The sequence below is a fragment of the Bos taurus genome, chromosome 10 (genome assembly GCF_002263795.3).
Source record: "Bos taurus isolate L1 Dominette 01449 registration number 42190680 breed Hereford chromosome 10, ARS-UCD2.0, whole genome shotgun sequence".
NCBI lineage: Eukaryota > Metazoa > Chordata > Mammalia > Artiodactyla > Bovidae > Bos > Bos taurus.
In genome coordinates this window covers 12,675,181-12,692,001 of record NC_037337.1, presented here as the reverse complement: position 1 = coordinate 12,692,001, position 16,821 = coordinate 12,675,181, and the positions used below count along the sequence as shown (strand labels likewise).

The 16,821-nt window shown below is 40.0% G+C and overlaps 1 protein-coding gene across 1 annotated transcript in view; it reads left to right on the top strand.

The window, feature by feature from the left end:
* Window positions 1-1,995: 1,995 nt before the first annotated feature.
* DENND4A (DENN domain containing 4A) overlaps window positions 1,996-16,821 on the top strand; it is a 137,001-nt gene continuing 122,175 nt past the window's right edge. The window contains exon 1 of the mRNA XM_059890360.1: window positions 1,996-2,127. The gene's annotated coding sequence lies outside the window, so the exon portion shown is untranslated. The remainder of the gene's footprint in view (window positions 2,128-16,821) is intronic.

The following is a 16,821-nucleotide window of genomic DNA, read 5'->3' as shown; positions in this document are numbered from 1 at the left end:
TTAAGAGAAGACAATTTCATGCAACATCTCAGTTTCAAGTGCTACATGAGGAAGGATGTAAGTGTGCTGATAAAGCTTATATAGTGTATGAGTTTTCTGTTAGACCATTTAATAAAAATGCTAATTTCTAGAATAAATCAACAACCCCACAGTCATCTAAAGTAAGTCATCCCAACGAGTCAATAACCCAAGAAACTTCTATAGAAAAATAAAGAAAGGAAGGAAACTAGCACCTTTAAAAGTTTTTATTTATTTTTAATTGGAGGATAATTGCTTTATAGTGTTGTGTGGTTTTCTGACATACTTCAACACGAACCAGTCATAGGTATATACAAGTCCCCTGCCTCTTGATTGTCCCTCCCTTATATGGCCCTGGAACCATTCTTTTTCTGAAATTTTAATGTCACCTAATTACCATAAGAGTGCTCCTAGTCACACAGTTAAAGTCGTTAGAGAGATCATGAGACCATTAACTGGCTGAACACACTTTTGCGTGGTTAGGAAAACTGTGTTACTGAATTGTTTGCCCCGGCTTGTGACATTTATGGGTACCCTGCAATTTACCTACAGCTACTAAAAAAAAAATTTTTAACTTTCTTCAAGTTTCCACATGAAAAATGATCTTATTTGGTAGACATGGAGAAAAATGTGGAAGAATTACTCTTATTAGGCTGACTTTGAGTGGGTACCCTATGTTTACAAAGTGTTTTGAGAGAGTCAGATCAGCAGTTCCAATGACAGCATATTATACGTTATCAGGAGGCACGTGCAGCCTAAGGAGAATTTTCAGTCTATCAGAGTGGCCCATATGTTGCTTATTTATCATTTCAATTTCATATCGGAATCAAAATTGAAAAAGGAAAACTTTGAAACTCAAGCAAGTCATCTGTGGCCAGAGTAATGAGGTCTCTTGCCAAAAAAACCCCCAAACAAACAAGAGAGAAAGCCCAAAAAACAGAGATTAACAGTTTTGAGAATCAAGCTTTGGTTTCAAAGTATTATTGCAGCTGTTTAATTCATTTGCTGATGCGGCTCAAGTATGCAGCCACAGTAAATTTTTAAAGGATTTATGTGCCCTCAGTAATTTTATCATTTTTAAGACAGATGAGAAACACTAGAGTAGTGACCAAGTAGTAGCAACTACTTATTTTCAGAAGCTGTATTTTACTGACTAAAGCAGCACTTGTAGATAATAGGATTATTTCTTGGCTGTAGCACTATGACTGTATGTTACAAAAACTCTCTGATATAGCTGAGGTATGGGGTCAATGAAAGAATAACATTCCTGGACTTTCCCGGTGGTCCAGCTGTTAAGAATCCACCTGCCAATGCAGGAGACACAGGTTCAATCCCCAATCTAGGAGGATCCTACCTGCCACAGAGCAACTAAGCCCATGGCCACAACTACTGAGCCCGCACTCTAGAGTCTTCGAACTGCGACTACTCAGCCCATGTGCCCCAACTACTGAAGCCCTGCAGCTTAGAGCTCCACTGGAGAAGCCACTGTAATGAGAAGCCCGCGCACCGCCACTGGAGAGGAGCCCCCACTCGCCGCAACTAGAAAAAGCTGGAGCACAGCAATGAAGACACAGTGCAGCCAAAAATAGTAAATAAGTAAATAATTTTTTAAAGTGAAATATTTTTTGAAAAAACTAATACAGTCTTCCAAAAAGGTGATAACTTCCTTATAAGAAGAAACACGTGAAGCCTAGCAGTCACCATTTCGTTTATTCCATATGATTGCTTAAGTTTTCAAGTGGGCTGCATTCTATTTCAAGGCCATTCTGTTGCAAAACTTTGCTATGTGGTTGTAACATAACTGTCTGTTGTAAACCAAAGAGGACAGGGGGAAAAAAAGAAGAAGAGATCACAGGAAAAGGTACTTTGTGTAACTTTTCATGTGAGGGTCTTAAAGTAGGTAACTGATTATTAAAACAAAAATTTTAAGTTCTCTGAGCTTCTACCCTGAAGGTTTTCACTAAAGATTAAAGTGGCCTTTCCAGAGACTCTAGCACAAAACTGGATTAAGGACAACTAATGGTCTAAATAAATGATTGTCATCGTTACATGAGAACTGCAAAGACCAACGCAATAAGAACAGATGACTATTTACTAAACATCAACAAGGTATGTAGTCCTATGTGATTCCTTTTGAGGTTTCAGGGTTTGAGATGGGTGTTAGTGATAAAAATAGGAGACCAAAATTTTATTACATAATATAATTGTGTTGTGTTGAGGCTATTTTTGGTTGATGGAAGAAAATAAATATGTCTGAGGAATTTCTTTTGTAAATGCCAACCTGTGTGGATATATGTAGAGATCTGAATGTTTTTAATAATGATGATAATTAACAATTATTCTACCCAAACACATAAATTGATATAAGCCATGTAATTAAAAACTGGGGCAATATATATTCACAAAATGAAAGATGAAAGATATGAAAAGTCCCTCAGATAATTATAGATTTGATCACAAAATACTCAAAAGGACAAAATGATTAAGATGTAGTTGGCAAAGGCCAACACAATATTGTAAAGCAATTATCCCAATAAAAAATAAAAAAAGATGTAGTTGTGGTTGTACTTGGAGTGGAAGGGAAATGGTTAATTGAAAATGAAAGGTCAAGTATTTACCCCTCTGTCCCAAAATCTGGACTAGGATTTGCTAATGTCTTAATAGAGTCTCAGCTGTGAATAAGACCAAACAAATAAACAGTCTGCCTGAAAGCTGCCTCATGTGTAGGCCTTCTAGTCTTCATCCTTCACAAAAATTCCTTTCCCTGTTCCCTCTAAATTTACAGATATTTTAAATTAAAAAAAATCTTATTGAGATATTGTTGATTTACAGTACTATAGTAGTTTCAGGTGTCAACATAGTGATTCAAAATTTTTATAGATTATACTGTAGTTACAAGTTTTAAAGGACAAAAGTTTCTCAGAGGCATCTGCACGATTCTTGAAAAAATTAGCATCATAACTTCCTATTCCAAGAAATTTAACTAGGTCAAATAGAAAAACATTGAGTAAGGTTTCTTAGGCCCTGAATGTGAAGTTTCCCTGGAACTATGAGCTAATAACCTTGTTCCCAAGGCACAGTTTTTTCACACAGAAAACACACGTCTCAAGTGTCTTTCCTATTTCCTACATCTAGTAGACAGGTCTCATTGTAACAAATCTTATTTCATTGACAGTGCACTTACTCAAGCCATAGATCTTTTTCTCACAATTCCAAGCAGTAACAGTGACAAGAACAAATTATTTTGGAAGATATTTTCTGACCCACCTTAGTTAGCAGCATATATGTGTCCTGTCTAAGTGATATTCTTATTTATCCAAATCAGCTTATGGTCCAGTTACTCAAATTTTTTGGAATTCTTATTTCTGAGGACTGAGGTAGGCATTAACAATTTCCCCCAAACTTCCATCTGCAACTATTTCTAATAGACTCTAACCTCCAAATGTGCTTGTTTCAACTTCCTTGTTACTTTGGAAACCCCTACGTATCATCGTTTAGAGTTATTTTGCATTACTGTAGTTCCTTATAAATAGGTTCACTCTGTTCTCATATTAAGCTATGAAGATTTGCTTTATTTTGGTTGTTTTTATACATAGGACTTACTAATATTCCACAGTTTTTCTTTTCCCTAAATATATGCATTGGTTGAAGTATTAAAATAGCTTCTGTATTAAAGTTTGTAAATCATATTAAGTCTGCATAGGCAAAGGGTTGCACTTCGCATATGTTCTATAGAAAAAGAAAACCAAACCTAAGTAAGTAAAATGAAGGGTCAAGTAAAATCCAGCAGAGACTCTCCCAAAGCCACAACCACTTCTTACCCTAATTCATCGTTTCATTACTGGCCACACTTTTATTCTGCTTACTTCTTTTAGTGCATTCCTTAGATCTGTTACACATGCTTTTGGATAATAATACGAGCCTCTACTGAATTCCTCCTCTAATACAACTTGGCCAGTTTCATTTGCACTCTAGGTGTCCTATATAATACAAAGGCAATGTTGTGAAGACTCAGGAATGTAATGGTAATAATATTTCTCCTTTTTCAAAAAAATATTTATTTTGTTTATTTTGCTGTGGCAGGTCTTAATCGTGGCACAAGGGAATCTTCGATCTTTGTTGCAGCATGCAAGATCTTTTAGTTATGGCATTCAAACTCTTAGTTGCCACTTGTGGGATCTAGTTCCCTGACCAGGGATTGAACCAGGCCCCCTGCTTTGGGAGTGTGGAGTCTTAGCCACTAGACCACCAGGGAAGACCCTGGTAATAATATTTCTACTGTCCTTTCTCATCCTCTCTACTTTAAGCCTGTCACCACTAATGTGAAGCTACTATTAAACCAGAGTGACCTTATTTATATGGTCAACCAAATAGCTTGCTTAGTATTTTTTTTTTCAATTCCCTCTTTTGGCTTCACAGGCTTCCCTGGTGGCTCAGCTGGTAAAGAATCTGCCTGCAATGTGGGAGACCTGGGTTCGATCCCTGGGTTGGAAAGATCCCCTGGTTGGGTTTGATCCCTGGGTTGGAAGGGAACAGCTACCCACTCCAGTATTCTGGCCTGGAGAATTCCATGGACTGTACGGTCCATGGGTTACAAAGAGTCAGACATGACTGAGCAACTTCCACTTTTGGTGTCACAGAGTACAACAGACATATTGATGAACTCCTAAAAGATTTCAGTATTGTTCTTATTACATGGAATTTAGTAGTAATGAAAATGGGGGGGGGGGCATAAATAATGTAATTAAAACAGCCAAACAGTTATAACTGGAATATCTGGACTCCATGAGCCATTACATTGTGACCAAATGGCTGGTGTAAGAGGAAGTGACCTTGTTAGCTGTTCTTTCGTTACTTCCTGATAGTAAGATAAAGTTAAAATGCTTTTTTTTTTTAATGTAGATTTTCTGCAGTAATAATTCATTGAACAAAATTCAATTTTAAAATATTTTAAACATTCAGAAAAGTGACAAAAACATATGTATTCTTACAAATTTAATAAATGCTATCATCGTACTGTATTTGTTTAGATACTTCTTTCAAAAACAATACAATGTCACAACTGAAGCCCCAATTTCATCTCATTTCCCACACGCCTTCTTCAGAGGAAGCCACTATCCTAAAGTTTGTAAGTGTCCCTTTATTGTAGAAATTTGTTCATGTTGCTAGATGTCAGTAGATTCACTAATTTTCTTAGACAGTTTTTTTTTAGTTTTATTGGAATATGGTTGATTTACAATGTTGTGTTAGTTTCTGCCATATAGCAAAGTGAGTCAATTATACATATACCCACTCTTTTTGAAATTATTCTCCCATACAGAGTATTGAATAGAGCTCCCTATGCTCCCTATACAGTAGGTCCTTAACAGTTATCTATTTCATATATATTAGTGTATATATATTAATCCCAATCTCCCAATTTATCCCTCCCCCATGCCCCGTTTCCATAAGCTTGTTTTCTATATCTGAGATTTCACTAATTTTAAGTATTATATAATATTCCATTGCATGACTATGGACATTTAGTTTTTGTCATCATCACTGTGGACAATACCCTAACAAACATCTTCATAGTGTCTCCTGGTGCATATGGGCATGACTTTCCCTAGGTGCAGGAGTTCTGAAGTTTTTATGGCCAATACACATTAAGAAATAATTTTTATATTAAGTTCCTGTACATGCTGCTGCTGCTGCTGCTAAGTCGCTTCAGTCGTGTCCGCCTCTGTGCGACCCCATAGACAGCAGCCCACCAGGCTCCCCCGTGCCTGGGATTCTCCAGGCAAAAACACTGGAGTGGGTTGCCATTTCCTTCTCTAATGCATGGAAGTGAAATGTGAAAGTGAAGTCGCTCAGCTGTGTCCGACTCTTAGCGACCCCATGGACTGCAGCCTACCAGGCTCCTGCATCCATGGGATTTGCCAGGCAAGAGTACTGGAGTGGGGTGCCATCGACATGCATACATGCACATATTACCACAGGCTGAGTTGCCTGGCAAGTAGATCTGAGACAGAAATTTGTGTACAGGCTGTTTATGAGGGAGTGTCCTGGAATAAGTACCTGCTGGGAAGTAAAGGAAGCAGGAATATGGGCAGAGGTAGTTTTGTGCTCCAACAAAGTGATAACAAAGGCCTCAGTTGATCCCACATTTGCTGCAGTAATTATTCAGTCATTTGGAATCAGGGCAAGGGGATCAGGCTTTTATATACCTGCACTGCTCAGTTACTGAAATATAGCTGCACCCAGGAAGAGGGTGTGTGTGACCTTGGGCAAGTAGCTCTCTTCCAGGAGACAGTCCTACAGAGAGACTCACCCAAAAGCTGTTGGATGCAACATATCTAGCAGCTCAGAGAATTAATCATTTAGTCCTGGAAAGAGAGAATCTAGGTGGTGCACAAAAATTCACAAAATAATCCTTACCCTGGTATTTCTGTTCTATTTCATTTGTAAAAAAATAAATGTTTATTATAACCCTTAAATTGATTTCACAATTCACTAATGGATCATGAATTACAGTTTGAAAAAATTGCTTTAGAGTATATACCCAGAAATGGAACTGCTGGATTGTAGGGTATATGCATTTTAAATTTTAGTAAGTATTGTCAAACTGCTTTCCAAAGGGGTTGGGCCATTTGACATTCCCCCTAGTAGAGCATTGAGTTCCAGTTTTCCTACAGCCTCAATAACCTTGGCATTGTCAGATTTTATATATATATATATATACATATATATATATACACACACAAAAATACGGTAGCAGGTAATACTGTAGATACTTTGAAACCCATCCTTTGGTGAAAGTGAAAATGTTTTCAATACTGTATTATACCAAGACATACTTCCTGCTAGCTTATCAACTACCAAAAGGCATGTGCATTTCCCTGATAATTAGGTAACCTTCAAATTTTAGTCTTGCAAAATAGAAATCTATTCTTACAAAATAAATCTTTTAATCTTGTGATCTTTTTTATGGCACCTAGAGGACTGCCCAGCATATAACAACAGTAAAATACCTGCAGATTGAAAGAGTGAATTCTATGCCTAGACATGTGGCATTTTTTTAAGTTTTCACTTTTTTTCTTTTAATCTCTGAAGCAATGTGGTTTAGTAGAAGATTACTGGCCCAGGAATTGTGAGGCCTGGGCTTTGGTCTACAGTTTTTTCAGTTTTTTCAGTTTTTCAGTTTTTTCCTAAACAATAATTTTCCTATATATCCAGCTTACTTCATGGAGAGTTTAGAATACTGAGTTCTCAGAACTGATTTCATATTTTTGTAATAGAGAAAGCAAAGAACTTGGGGATCTAGATTCTAGTCTTCAAACTCCTCTCACTATTGTATGTTTATGACCTTGGACAAATCACAAGTAGGTAAATGTTCACTTTTTGGAAAATAAAATGCTCACTAGATGATCTCTAAGGTTCTTGCTCAAAACTCCTATGTTCTGGGTTATAGAAACATGAAGTCAATTTATGAAAATATCATTCTCATAAAGCCAACACCACGTGGGTCACACTATACATTTTAAATCCACTTCTAATTGCTGGCCCCACTTCAATCACTCTGTAATCCAATCCATTTAGCCCTACCCTTGTCCAATTGCCCTATATGTTACCTGAACTCCACCCTTAAGATTCTCATTTGCAACTGATGACCATTTTTATTACTGCTAGTATTTCAATACTTGGTTCTAACCTTGTGGCAAATAGAGCCTTGTGCTGTGTGATCACCAGGAGAATCTGAAATGGAAGACTATATATATATATATATTTTTTTTTTGATAACTCCATTAACTCCTCATTCCCTTTTATCACAAAGGTGGTTAAAGATGAATGGTATTGTTACATACTCTCCTCAACCTGACATCAAGGGCTCTACGGTTCTGCTTTCTTCCCTGTAGGATTCACTACTTTCCAGACAGCATTGCACAGGCAGGCAGGAGCTTGCCAGCACTGCTCTACTGTGCCTTCTCTAAAAGCTATTCTTCCACCTCAGTTCTAATACATTCAAATAAAGGATAGCCTCATCTCAACTTCTGTTTCCTTCTTAGTATAATCTAAAACTCTGTAAATTATAATTATAACATCTAAATTCTATTAAATCAATATGCTGATTTTATTAAATTTCAAATACAGTTAAGATGATTACAATCAAACATGAAAACTTGCAGACTTGTAAGTTGAGAATGTAGAGGAAGGATATTTATTTCTAGGAGATAGTAAAGTGACTGACATAAGGGCCTAAACTAGCCCTAGGAGAGGCTTTGGAGATTTTTATGTTTGCTTATTTCTAATTTAAATTTTTATTATTAAATGTCTATTATTCTCCAAATCCTGAATAAACTAGTTGCTAGAGTTTTTCCCTTCTGGATTAACTTTGTCCTTAATATAACTAACCAATCCATCTCTTTGTATGCATATATGTGCTTATGGACAGCAGAGGCTTAAATGCTTTGGGCGCAGCTTTTTAAGACTTCCCTGGTAGCTCAGACGGTAACGTGTCTGTCTACAATGCGGGAGACCTGGGTTCGATCCCTGGGTCGGGAAGATCCCCTGGAGATGGAAATGGCAATCCACTTCCAATACTATTGCCTGGAAAATCCCATGGACACAGGAGCCTGGTAAACTACAGTCCATAGGGTTGCAAAGAGTCGGACACGACTGAGCAAAGGCAATCTTAAGTGCTTATGGACAGCGGAGGCTTAAATGCTTTCTTAAGTTCCATTAAGAGCCTCCTCTCATGAGCCTGAAAGTGTTCTGAATGAGAGGTGTCAACATGCTGGAGAAGAGAAGCGAAGAACCAGGAACAGATCCTAACACCCTGTTCCTCTTAGGTGACATTGCGACTGAACACTGATGAACTTTTCCACCCAGAGTAGAAAGAAAGGAAAATAGTAAGCTAGCAACCTCAAGCTATCTCTGGAAAAAATGATCATATTTCTTCTTTAGAAAGATCAGCCTGGCAACAAAGGGAGGGATGGATAAAGGAGAAAAGACAGGAGACTGGGAATCCAATTAGTTGATTTCAAGTAAAAAAAAAAAAAAAACAGGGATTTTAACTGGGTCAGTAGGAATACAGATAGAAAGGTGAAGAAGGATATGCTTGATGTTAAGGAGATGGTATCAACTGGTTTTGATGACTGATTAATTTTTAAGGAATAAGTGGGAAAAAAGATGAGTTGATTACTTATAGGTGTTTTTTGTTTTTTAGCCACACTGCCAGCTATGTGGAACTTCCCCAACCAGGGGTAAAAACCCATGCCCCCTTGCAGTGGAAGTGTGGAGTCTCAACCACTGGACCATCAGGGAAATTCAAACGTATTCAGTAGTTGTTGTTATTGCTGTTGTTTGGCTGTGCTGGCTCTTCCTTGCAGTGCAGGGCTTAGTTGCATGCACATCCCCATGGCATGTGGGATCTTAGTTCCCCAACCAGGGGTCGAACCTGAGTCCTCTACTCTGGAAGGGGAATTCTTTACCACTGGGCCTCTAGGGAAGTCTCTTCACAGGTTTTGACTTTCTAACTACTGTAATGCTGCTGCTGCTGCTAAGTCACTTCAGTCGTGTCCAACTCTGTGCGACCCCATAGACAGCAGCCCACCAGGCTCCCCCGTCCCTGGGATTCTCCAGGCAAGAACACTGGAGTGGGGTGCCATTTCCTTCTCCAATGCATGAAAGTGAAAATTGAAAGTGAAGTCGCTCAGTCGTGTCCAACTCTTGGCAACCCCATGAACTGTAGCCCACCAGGCTCCTCCGTCCATGGGATTTTCCAGGCAAGAGTACTGGAGCGGGGTGCCATCGCCTTCTCAGGACTACTGTATAGTGAGTCCTATTCAAGAAATTAGAGAATATAGGAGAAACAGGTTTCGGGTCAAGATAATGAGTTTACCTTTTAAAATGTTGCGTTCAGGTGCACTTGGGACTTATATGTCTGGAGGCAAATGAATATACAATCCTGACGCTTAGAGGAGATGTATAGACTAAAGATGTGTTTGTCTCCTAGTCTGAGGGATTATAAAGAAAACAGAAGTATTATATTTTTAAGCTTATTTTTTTTTCAATCGCAGGTGTTTCCCCTTGCCGGCAGAGTTCTTTAAGCTTTGACAATAAAAAGGGCGTCCCTGTTGTCTACACTTGCAGGATGCATGTCTGGGCCAATCAATTAAAAAAAAAAAAAAGACTCCCAGTGTCTGATTTGTTTAGCTTCGTGTTTCCCAAATATCCTAGCTGTAACAACAGTGCTGAGTACATGAGAAAAGATGACTCATATTTCCTGCAAGTCAGCACAGATATCCATCCTTCCAAATTATTTGAACCTTTGGCCACTCCCAAATAGAGTCAAAGTGTTGGAACAATTTATGAGCATTTGTTTCATTTGTTGAGAACAATTCTAGTACATCTGTAATAAAGATTCGGAGAAAAAAAAGAAAAGCTTTTCTTATCTTGTATCACCCCAACCCCCATATCCCAAACAAGGTGCAGTCACCATTTATAGACGGCTGACTCATTGGAAAAGACCCTGATGCTGGGAAAGATTGAAGGTGGGAGAAGAAGGCGACAACAGAGGATGAGATGGTTGGATGGCATCACTGACTCAATGGACATGGGTTTGAGTAAACTCCACGAGTTGGTGATGGACAAGGAGGTCTGTTGTGCTGCAGTCCATGGGGTCGCAAAGAGTCAGACATGACCAAACGACTGAACTAACTCCCAGGTGGTGCTAGTGGTAAAGGACCCACCTGCCAATGCAGGAGACATTAGAAACATGGATTTGATCCCTGGGTAGGGAAAATCCCCTGGAGGAGAACATGGCAACCTACTCCAGTATTCTTGCCTGGAGAATCCCATGGACAGAGGCGCCTGGTGGGCTACAGTCATAGGGTCGCAAAGAGTCAGACATGAATGAAGTGACTTAGCGTGTACATGCACGTGAGCATGCACACACACACACATACACCTTTTATAGAAAGTCTAAGTTCTCTCTTGATTGGTTCAAATGTCATCTATCCATCACCTTGAATCCATACATTCTGAATTAATCACTCAACTTCCCTAAGCTCCCACAGCAACAAATTTAGACACCTAGCTCGGAACTTCTCAGTCTGCCTGGGAGCATACTTTGTGCCTTTAATATGCACTTATCTACTTTCATTCCCTTTTGTGCCCAGCACAGTGCTTTGTGTATAAATGCCAACTGAAGTGAATTTGTAAAACGTTCTGAAAATACTCAACCACAGACAATGATAGTTAAGATATACTACATAAAATAACTTCGTTTTGCAGATCATTTAAAAACTAAATGCTGAATTTATTAATAGCAGGAATTGTTGAGAGAAGTAAAAGCATTAACTTGAGGAAGATGTTGAGAGGCGATAATTTTCAAATTTGTGGGAAAGTGCTGACTCAAAGATATGACTCCTCAGCCACAGAGAGGGTAAAGAGAGCAGTGTCTCAGACCGCTGCAGCCCTCTTATCCTTATGCACTCTTCTCAAGTATCAGGTTTCGAATTTGTTATTTGCAACATGACATTTCTCACTATTATTCTTACAAGTTGTTCAGATACTTTGTCTTTGAAAAGTATTTCATCAGGTTTATGGGTTTTTTTTTGTTTTTTGGCCATACCTCTTGGCATGCAGGACCCTAGTTCCCCAAACAGGGGCTGAACCCTTGCCCCCTGCATTTGAAGCTCAGAGTCTTAATCAGGGATTGCCAAGGAAGTCGCAGGTTTGTGTTTTTAAGAAGAAAGATGATAATCTGACAATGCCAATAAATTTCAGTTTGTGGATTAAATACACTGAAATGTCATTCTAACACTTTCACAATGAATAGAATTTGGTATCATGTGTTCTGCTTTGGGAGATATCTGAAGATTTTCTAAAAGACCATCAGTTCTTGGTGGAAGGCTTTCTCATCCATAAGAAAGCTGCAAGGAACAGATATCAAGAACAGCTTTCTAGAATACTCTTCCCAAGACATGGATAAATTTTAAAAAAAGATATAAAAAATAAACCTTCTGGTTTAGCACTTAAATCGATTTAACAGGTGGTAAGGATTAGGTGGTACAATAATTGAGTTTCCAGTGTTTTAAACTGTTACTGGTTTCATAGTTTTCCTTCATGGATTTTTCAAGCCACAGCATTAAAAAAATAATTTCTAAGAAACAACCAGACAGAGTTCCAGGTGTGAAAGATAACGTAATTTCAGAAAAGGCATGGAGCCCAAGTTTCTAAGGCACATTTTTAAAAATCTGGCCGTGACTGCAATGTTAGACTCCCTTACCCAAATCACATTTAGGGTTTAACTGTGACTACTGTGACAAATGCTGAGAGGACTCATGATATGACTGTTAAGGACTCTAAGGTACTTAAATGCATTTCCTGAGCATGCAGTCAAATGCTCCTTATTGTCTTTCTACTGCCTTTGAGTATGTTCTTTCAGAAAGTGTTATCTTTGATTAAAAAAAAGAAGCATTCAAAACTTTTCAACTTTTTAATTTTGTTTTGGCTGCACTGGGTCTTTATTGCTTTGTGCGGGCTTCTCATTGCAGTGGCTTCTCTTACTGCAGAGCACGGGCTCTAGAGTGTGTGGGCTTCAGTAGCTGTGGCACGTGGACTCATTAATTGCGGTTCCTGGGCTTCAGAGCAAAGGCTCAATGTTGTGGCACATGGGCTCAGGTGCTCTGTGACATGTGGGATCCTCCTCGAAACCAGGGATCAAACCCCTGTCCTCTGCATTGGCAGGCAGGTTCCCAACCACTGTAGTTCCAGGGAAGTCCCAAAACTTTTCAACTTTTGAAGCTTTTTAGAATTCCATTCTACATACTATGCTTGCAATTATATGTCTATAATATTTTAACCCTGGAGAAGGAAATGGCAACCCACTCCAGTAGTCTTGCCTGGGAAATCCCATGAACAGGGGTGTCTGGAGGGCTACAGTCCACGGGGTTGTAAAGAATTGGACACAACTTGGCGACTGAGCACAGTCAATACTTTAATTGGCATTCCTTAATGCAGATGAAAATATGTGAATTTGTTTGCCAGTTAAGAGTGAGAGGTTCCCAATTGAACTTATTTTTTCCACAGCTTTATTGAGAAGTAATTGACACACAGTGGACTATACATATTTAAAGTGTGCAACTTGCAAAGTTTGATCTGTGTATACATCTGTGAAACCATCACTACCATCTAGATAGTGATATCTAGACATCCATCCATCCAAAAGAGTTCCCCCTTGCCCCTTTATGTTATAATTCTCCCCTTTCAATCATTGATACTACAGCCATGCCCTCACATTAGGAAGAAGAATCCTGTGAATGATATGGGCAGTGGGGAGGAAGGATCTATCCTGGAAAAGAGATTTAACATTTTGTTTAGTAGACTTAAAATGCTGCATCTGGGATGTGCTCAAAAATAAAAAAAGTGGTTGACTCAGTATTTTCAGGTCAAGATCTTGATCTTTTGAACTTTATGGAATGCTGGGTTATCTGAAATGTGACAAAAAATAGGCTTCCTTCTCTCTTGCTCTTTTCTAATCCATTCTTCACAGAAGAGTCCTTTTTAAAAAGAGCTGGAAACAGTTATTTTTTAATGAAAATTAATAGCATTAAAAAAGATACATAGTTAGAGTGCTGCTGCTGCTGCTGCTGCTGAGTCACTTCAGTCGTGTCCGACTCTGTGCAACCCCATAGACGCCAGCCCACCAGGTTCCCCGTCCCTGGGATTCTCCAGGCAAGAACACTGGAGTGGGGTGCCATTTCCTTCTCCAATGCATGAAAGTGAAAAGGGAAAGTGAAGGCGCTCAGTCCGGTCCGACTCTTAGCAACCCCATGGACTGCAGCCCACCAGGCTCCTCGGTCCACGGGATTTTCCAGGCAAGAGTCCTGGAGTGGGTGCCATCGCCTTCTCCATATTTAGAGTAGCTGTACATACATAGAGCGGCAGGTTGTCTGGGCCATCTTGGACTGCACATTTACAAGACCAAAGGGCACATTTTACGGTCACAGAACACAGCTTTTCAGTGCTGAAAATTAACTGATCCTACATTAGTCCTCCTCATTAGTATGATGTGTTAACCATCTGAGCTAAAAACTGACACTTAATTCTTACTCTTATTTCTCCGATGGTGGTTTCTAAACTTATATGGGGGAATTCCCTGGCTGTCTGGTGATTAAGGGGCTTCCCAGGTGGCGCTAGTGGTAAAGAACCCGCCTGCCAATGCAGGTTCATTCCCTGGGTTGAGAAGATCCCCTGCAGAAGGGCGGGCAACCCAGTCCAGTATTCTTGCCTGGAGAATCCCAAGGACAGAAGCCCATGGCAGGCTATAGTCCACGGGGTGGAAAGAGTTGGACACAGCTTAGCAACTAAACCACCACCACTGGTGGTTAAGACTTATTGCTTTCACTACTGTGGATCTGGATTTGATCCCTGGTTACGGAATTAAGATCCCATAGGCCACCAGGCACAGTCAAAAAAAAAAAAAAATCATAATAATAAACTCACATTGTGTAATCCATTAAACCCTCCAATGGCAGCAAACAATCCTACTGATCACCAAGGCTACTGCCATTTTGGGGGGGCGTGGGAGAGGAACTTACCAGATACCTTTCAAAAGTACATGTCTTATAAAGTAGAATAGGATTTATAATATACTCAGTACAGTTTCAGTTTGGGATCATGAAAAAGTTCTGGAAATGGCAGACACAGCCAAAAAAAGAAAAACACACTTGGAATTACAGCATCAGTAAACTACATATTCATAAATGAATGCAAAAAGAATCACTGATTTGGATTACTACTTGCAATAAATAAACCAATAAATGTACTTACCAAATAGCACTGCACTGATTAGGGCTTCCCTGGTGGCTCAGACAGTAAAGCATCTGCCTGCAATGCAGGAGACCCGGGTTTGATCCCTGGGTCAGAAAGATTCCCTGGAGAAGGGAATGGCAACCCACTCCAGTACTCTTGCCAGGAAAATCCCATGGATGGAGGAGCCTGGTAGGCTACAGTCCATGGGGTTGCAAAGAGTCAGACACGACTCAGCAACTTCAGTTTAGGCAACTATACATGACATACAAAACACTTAGAAATTACATTATTTAACAATTGTCAGTGAAAGTGGTATTTCTCCATATGCAGTCTTACGTGATGTTCACTTTTTTTTTTTTTAATAAGGAAACTGAAGACCAGAACATATAATTTGAACAATTCAGTGCTGGAGAGGCTCAATCCCAGGTTTTTTACTTTAAATCCCATGCTGTGCAGTGCTAAGTTGCTCCAGTGGTGTCCGACTCTTTGTGACTCTATGGACTGTAGCTTGCCAGGCTTCTCTGTTCATGGGATTCTCCAGGAAAGAATACTGGAATGGGTTGCCCGGCCTTCCTCCAGGGGATCTTCCCAACCCAGGGATCCAACCCACATATCCTGACGCTCCCGCACTGCAGGCGTATTCTTTACAGCTGAGCCACTAGGGAAGCCCCCTTTGGCCCATATATTGCTTGAAATACAGACACAATGTCATACCCCAAACATCACTGTTCTCAATTCGCTGCTCTAATAGGCAGCCTTTCCTCTTCAATAGCTTTCAGCTGCAATTACAATAAAATCCAGTCGTCTTTGTCTTCCTAGGGCCTGGGGAAATGGGCCCTTACTTGCTTACACACTCACCTCTTCAGTATCATGGCAGACTCCTCTTTGCACCACAGATTCCCTGGCACTATGGACTCCACTCCGTTCCAATAGCCAAGTTCCTTCCTACCACAGGTCTTTTGCATAGCCATTTTCTCTGCCTTAATTCTCCAGGGCATTTCTCAGATTACTGGCTCCTTCTCATCCCTCAGATGGATCTTTCCCGACCACTTTTTTTTTTCAAACTATCCTGGCATTTGCTCTCCCAGAATTCTGTTCATAGCCTTTATAGCATGTTTCTCTCAAGATCTCATGAGTATTCACTGTCCCTCCTTTTCCCACTAGACTGTCAACTCCAGTCTAGAGAGCAGACCTTTTCTGTTTTCCTCACCAGTGTGTCCCCTCGGTTTTTGAGTTTCAGTGAATGTTTGTTGATTGACTGAATACAACAAAAGGAATGGAGATAAGAAATAAAGCTATAAATCCGGTTAGTAGAAGGGGTTAAAGACTATTCTGCACCATTTAGGAAAGTTGACTTGAAACCTTTTAGGGTCCTATTTCTTCTTTTTTCCACGTAATATTGAACATTGAGTACTTTCAGGTACTATGTTAAGCACTTCACATGTATTATACCATTTAACCTTCTGAGCAACCCAGTAGCAGTAATCAACCTTTATTATCCTCATTTTTCAGAGGCAACTTGCCAACAGCCATTCATGGTGGCACCATAGCCGGGTAGTAAGTAGGCCATAACCCATTAATCCAATGTAACCTACACACCTTCGGTCAACAATTGGTGTTTCATCAATGTACTTTTCAGAGAACCCTCCTGAATTCTCTATTTTACCTGACCTGCAGTATCTTGGTACCGAAACCAACTAGGAGGTGGTTGCTAACCCCTGAGGGGGTTTCCTGGGGAATCTGAGTGCCGTTTGTTGAGGAGCTGCCGCTCAGGCAGACGCCACGAGCTCCGGCTAGCCAACGTCTGCACTACTGGGACTGCTGGGGAGGAAGGAGGAAACAGGTCAGTTGGCCCATGACGGATCCTGACCCTCGCTGTGGTGAAAGGGGAAGGGAAAGTGTGTGTCGCCCAAGCTCGCTTCGGTTCCACGCGAAGGGGAACCACAGCGCACTTCCCCAACTCCACTGCGCGTCACGAGAGAACACTGCTCAGCTCCGCCCACC